The sequence below is a fragment of the Anneissia japonica genome, unplaced genomic scaffold, assembly GCF_011630105.1.
Source record: "Anneissia japonica isolate Jap-2015-1 unplaced genomic scaffold, ASM1163010v1 scaffold1489_len2284818_cov182, whole genome shotgun sequence".
Lineage (NCBI taxonomy): Eukaryota > Metazoa > Echinodermata > Crinoidea > Comatulida > Comatulidae > Anneissia > Anneissia japonica.
The window spans coordinates 70,414-76,214 of record NW_022698455.1 but is presented as its reverse complement, the minus strand read 5'-3'; the positions used below and the strand labels follow the sequence as shown (position 1 = coordinate 76,214).

The following is a 5,801-nucleotide window of genomic DNA, read 5'->3' as shown; positions in this document are numbered from 1 at the left end:
TCATTATAACCAATATTAAAAATAGTACAGTAATAATATCTCTATTTCTGCTATTTTATTTTTTATCATTGTGAAATAGCCTACCTAGTAAAGATGGCTACAGTCCAAAAAACAAAATGGCAATCAAATTAGATAAGCTACTCACCATAACTAAAAATACGTTTGAAAAACCGCAAATAATTCTGAGAAAATTACATAAAACACTTAAATTGCTACTCAGCAAGTACAAATAGGCTTGAATTCAAGGTCAATCATTCCCGTCAGGTTATAAACTATAGAAAAACAAATTATGTTTAAAGAAAAGGGAATATTAAATATAAGAAAAAGTCAAAAATAAATATATAAGTATATATAATATAAAACATGGCATTTCATTTTGTTATTATTATTCAGACTCAGTTTGTCTATAAAGCATACGTTGACCAAGTCTAAACTCCTGGATATTTGTACTTAAACTGGAGTAGAGTGCCTATGTAACCTCACCATCCATGTTAAGACCGTTTTCTCTTTGTAGCGTATGAACACTAAAACATATAAATAATTTATATGTAATATAATTGATGCTGAGCCTAATGTATGCGCGACGCATTCCTGGTCGTGGCGATAAAATAATTTTGTATTACAGTATTGCATTTTAATTTAATAGGGTACTAGGGAAGACCCACGGACATATCCATGTAGGCCTACTATATATTTATGTACAGTTTGGCTCTTTAGAGCTGACATCTCATGTAGGGGTGATAAGAATCTAATCAGTCGAAAATACTCAAATTGAAAATTGATAAAAATGATGATGAAACCAGTGCAACACACTTTATTATTTCTTATTTAATTTTGGATACCGGGCTATCAGCGCTGTGCACTTCGCTTGTGTCCTTAAGAAGGCATTTTTCTGCTTTGTCTCTCCACACAAAGTGTAAGTGGGTAGCTGGTGTTGCCTGCTTGCTACTACGCCAATATGGCAGCGACACATGTAAACCCAATGACCAGGAATAAAAAGGCGCTTTGTAACAAAAGGAAATGCGCTATAAATACTAAATAACAAATAAGTAGTACCTTCAATGCGGTATATGATTAACAACGCAAAAAAAGTATTTGTTTTGTTCATCATGGTTCGTAATAAGAAAGATTTACTGTAAATAAAGTGTTTTATATAAAGAGTAAAACAAACGCAATTACCCCAACAAAGCTCCACTGACAGAGAACAGGCCTATTAGGCATATTTGATTCAATTCTATACAGCACACTGTGATAATTTTTGTTTAATTATTAAATTTAATTATGAGAACCAGTATTTTATTGACATAAATCTAACCCTCTAATTGGAGACCGAACTATGAGACCAACCCGTAATATTTTCATGTCTTAAAAGTGTTCTCGAATTGTACCGTAGCGGTGCGTATAAGCGCCCGGGCGCTTAGAATATTTTTTGCACATTTAGGGGCGCTTATTCAAACGGGGCGCTTATGAAAACAGAGTGGAAATTGACGGGGCGCTTATGGAAATAGATGAAAATTGATGTGGTTCTTATTGGAACTTGGAAAATTCAAAGGGCGCTTTTGAATGAAAAAAATATTAGCTTGTAGGTCTATCTTGTTCAGTGGCGGCGCTACGGATGCACGGGGGCGTTATGCCTTGAAACCATTATTTATATTTAATGGATTTACATATAATTTGTTTTCTTCAAACAATTATATATAAATAATTGGTAGAACGATTTTCCTTATATATAATCAATATGCATTTGTAATTATTTATAAATAATACGATGTTGAAACAATTATTTATAAATAATGACTTAAATAACGAATAATAATAATGAATAAAATCATGCCTCTTGCTACTTTATATTATTTATAAATAATGAAAATATCTCCACCAATTATTTATATATAATCGTTAGAAGCAAAAATAATTAGGCCTAGGCCTATATGCAGCCTATATAATGACGAAATGTTGAACTATATATTAAATAATGTATATGTATATATATATATATATATTTAAATAATGAAAGTACATCTGGCGCCTCATATTTATATTAATATTGTTAGATCATTTTTTTTTTTTACAAATTTTACTCTCCCATCTTTTATTAGATTGGAAGAAACATGCTATGATGGCAGATTTTCTATAATTCTTGTTATGAGAATGCCTCCTCAGTATGGAACCCTTAGGCCTACATGGCATGTGACATCAATAGATTTGAGCGGATTCAAAAGAATTTTTTTAAGATTCTGTATTTGACAATCTTTCTTACTAAAGGAGGGCGATGCCTCATTACGTGTCATATAAAGATCAGTGACCATGAACTGGTTTCTCGTGCACAGAGACGGAAATGTACAGTAGTGATAATTTTTAATGTCCGGCAAGATTATCCAACTTTGTGCAACTGAAACCATGTACAGTAATATGAATTCAAATATTCTTTTTGTAGACGAATTATTGAAAACTTAATTCCATTCCCGGTTGATTAGGAACCTCACAAGCTTTAAATAACACCGACCGGGTGGGGTCACTCTTAAATATTTCTATGCGGGGAGGAGCCGCGTTTACTGAGGATTTAGTTGTGTGGGAAATATGGAGTAGGGGAGTTGCAGCATTTTTGGGGTGAAAGGGACTTTGTAGCACATTGGGAAATAACCGGGGTGAAACTGGTAGTTAAAGTTCATGACCTATCTTGTGTCAAAGTGCCACGATTTTCCGCATTAGCGAATTTCAAGCTATAAGGTGCTTATAAGCCGCGCGGTAAGCTCCTTGATTGGTAGAGCTAAGAGATCGCGACCGGACGGAACACTTTTGCCATCGGGAACCAGTAAATATTGTGCCCTCTCTGGCACTATAATTGCCGAGTGGCCTTTTTCCTGTCGTAGAATAATCAGAACACGTGTGTTAGAACACCTGGAGCCTGGAATGTGATGTACATTATTTCATAACAGCGTTATTTACGGAGCGTCCGTAGTTGCTAAGGAAATTTTGCCTAATTATGGCTGTTTACGGAAATAAACAAAGACACTACTACGGAAATTTATCCCTAGCCTAGACCCAGAAATAGGCCTTGTTGAAAGTACAGCAGGACAGTGAATCATTGTATGATTTCATCAGGACTAACTAGGCCTATGGCTACATCGTTCCTACGGACCCTACTAGGCCTAGACTAGGCTAGGCCGCTTGAGAACTGTCAGATTACTGATAAACTATTAATTGTTAAAAACTCAACCCAAGAAAGTACCCAGAATATTTTCATTTACTACGGAATCTGAGGACATGGCGGAAATGCATTTTACAAACTTGAGAACTCTCTTAATCGTAGTTTTGATTATTAAGTGTGCAGAATATTTACTACTCTGGACTAGGCCTTCCTTCGCCTATATGCTATGTCATTTCATCTCTGGTGAGTACTCATTCTATAGCTGGTATTTTTAAGAAAATGGCAGTAAAATCTTACGGGATCGGTAGGCTCCCATTTTTCATGCTCCTCCCTGGCCTGCCCTACTAGTCTAGGCCAAGCTATCTATGGTACTAAGCTAGGGCAACTTGCCTATTCCCCCGGGGAGCTCACTTTTGTATACCACAACGGGAGGGAGCAGTAGTGGTGGTGCCAGAGGGGGGAGGCTGGGGGAGGGGGATATAGCCCAACCGTCGGGGAAGCATAGCCCCCCTCCCCCCGTCGGGGAAGACCAGTATATTTTGTTGGGGAATAAACAAGTAAAAAAAAATATTTATGTAATGTTCGTTTAGACACCATATTGTTTCATTAAACTATTTGTGTTAATAATAATAATGATAATAAATAATAATAATAATAATAGTTCAATGAGACTAAATAAAAATAAATCTGTTATGATAAATGCTCGTTTGGATAGCCTCATGATGCTTGGAATACATCGTGATAGGTGAAGCAACCTCGACCTTGACAGCGTGGTTAACAGATTTCATGTAAAATTTCCAAAATGTAGAATTTCACTTTCAAGAATGAGGATTTGAAAAGCTCATTAGAAAACATATCCTACATGAAGTCATTGATAGTAACACGATGCCTATCATTCAAATAAATAAAAATTCGCCATAATTCGTCAAATATCCATGACACGCGGGGGGTGGGGGAGGCCCTAGGCCCCCACTGGGGAACCTAAGCGGCCCCCTGGCCCCCAGCTAAGTGAGACTCGATTCACTTCACTAGCCCCCTCCCCGTCGGGGCAGGTTCTTGCGCCATCTTTGGGTGCAGCATCCACTCCAAGACATGAGACATTTGCGCTACATATTTTACTGAAAATTGTAAGGACTTGAACTACCATTTACCAACTAACTACTATTGAACTGCTTACGGCCATGTTCTCAAAAATACCCCCGTAAATGCGGCACCTACCCGTACAGTATATTTAAAAGTGAGGCCCCAGGGCCCTTAGGCTCAAAATGCTGCCATCCAGTGCACCCGTGATCAATGTGAATAAAATTTGTCAATAAACGTGGTACAAAGAAATGTGTGAATGAATGAACTGTTCCAATCTTGAATGAATAAAATATTATAAAATGAAAGTACACATAGGCAGGCCCCCCCCCCCCCCAATAAGCCATTCTTTAAAGTATATTAATTGGGCGTATGATACCTCAACTCAAAAGCTGAAATTTTTACGGAAAATCGCTAGGAAAATAGGTGTGCAAAAGCTTAGCATTTGTATATTCAGATGTAATGTTGTAATTCGATTTACATACTTATTTTATACAGAAGTCTCAAAGCACTTGAGGTGTGGACTGCTCATACAGTAACTTGCTTCTCCCCCAAGGGTCTCTTCATGTCTGAGGTACGTCTGGTCAAAGAAAGGCCAATTTTTGGCAAAATCTGCACGGAAATCGGCCCTTATTTTCTAAAATGTGCAGTCGGATTTCTAGGCCTAATTTTTCAACGGAGGATATATTCCTGGGCGCAGCCTTACTTTACAGTCAGTAATACGGTTGTCAACCCATGGGTCGCGACCCAACTTTGAGTTGTGAGAGAATTTTAGAGGGTCGTAAGACAGTACCAGTACCACAAATTTTTAAGTGTTAAAATAAACACATTAAAAATCAGAAAAAGCCCGTGAAAACATCCAAACAAAACATTTTTTTTTAAAATAAAATAATTTTATAAAATTTTGGCTATCGTCTTCCAATTTGTGTCAATTTGCTGACTGTCATCCGATAGAATTGATGAGCTGGATAAAACATCACTATGCGCCGGCAGTCCTCTAACTGTAGTTCAGCACGTCATTTGTTGAATAGTGTTTGTGTTTCAGAATACGAAGGAATATTTGTTTTCGTCTTATAATCAAGTTTTAGAAATTTTATGTTTGTTGTGTCACAACCTCGGCTTCTTATTTGCCTACTCCTAAAGGAAACTTCGTTTATACAGTAGAACCTCGTTTTTACGTACCCCAGTTATACGAACCCTCTGTTTTACGTACGCCTCGTATCGACGATAACGTCATCAAAAACCCCGAAAATATTCAAAACAAACGGCCCTTTTCAGAGCAACCATAAGTAAAAAGACTATTACAATAAACTATAACAATAAACAAACCATAATAATGCAACGTATTTTCATTAAACTGTGTATAAGAGACAGGTTATAATCTAAAACCACGTGAACTGAGTGAGATGAACAACTACCGATGGTGCTCAAAACAATTGCTTTCCTCCTTAGCTTCGTGTGGCAAACCATGGAAACACTTGTCTGGTCGAATTTTCTACACGAAAGAATGTATAGGCATAGTTTCGTACACGAACGCTAATTGGTTGGCTCGCCCAGTGCAGCGCACATG

General features: G+C 37.0%; 1 long non-coding RNA gene across 1 annotated transcript in view; it reads left to right on the top strand.

Moving 5' to 3' along the window:
• The first annotated feature begins 2,458 nt into the window (after positions 1-2,458).
• Positions 2,459-5,801, top strand: part of LOC117102524 — a 31,082-nt gene continuing 27,739 nt past the window's right edge. Inside the window, exon 1 of the long non-coding RNA XR_004444434.1 lies at positions 2,459-3,394. This is a non-coding gene — a long non-coding RNA (uncharacterized LOC117102524). The remainder of the gene's footprint in view (positions 3,395-5,801) is intronic.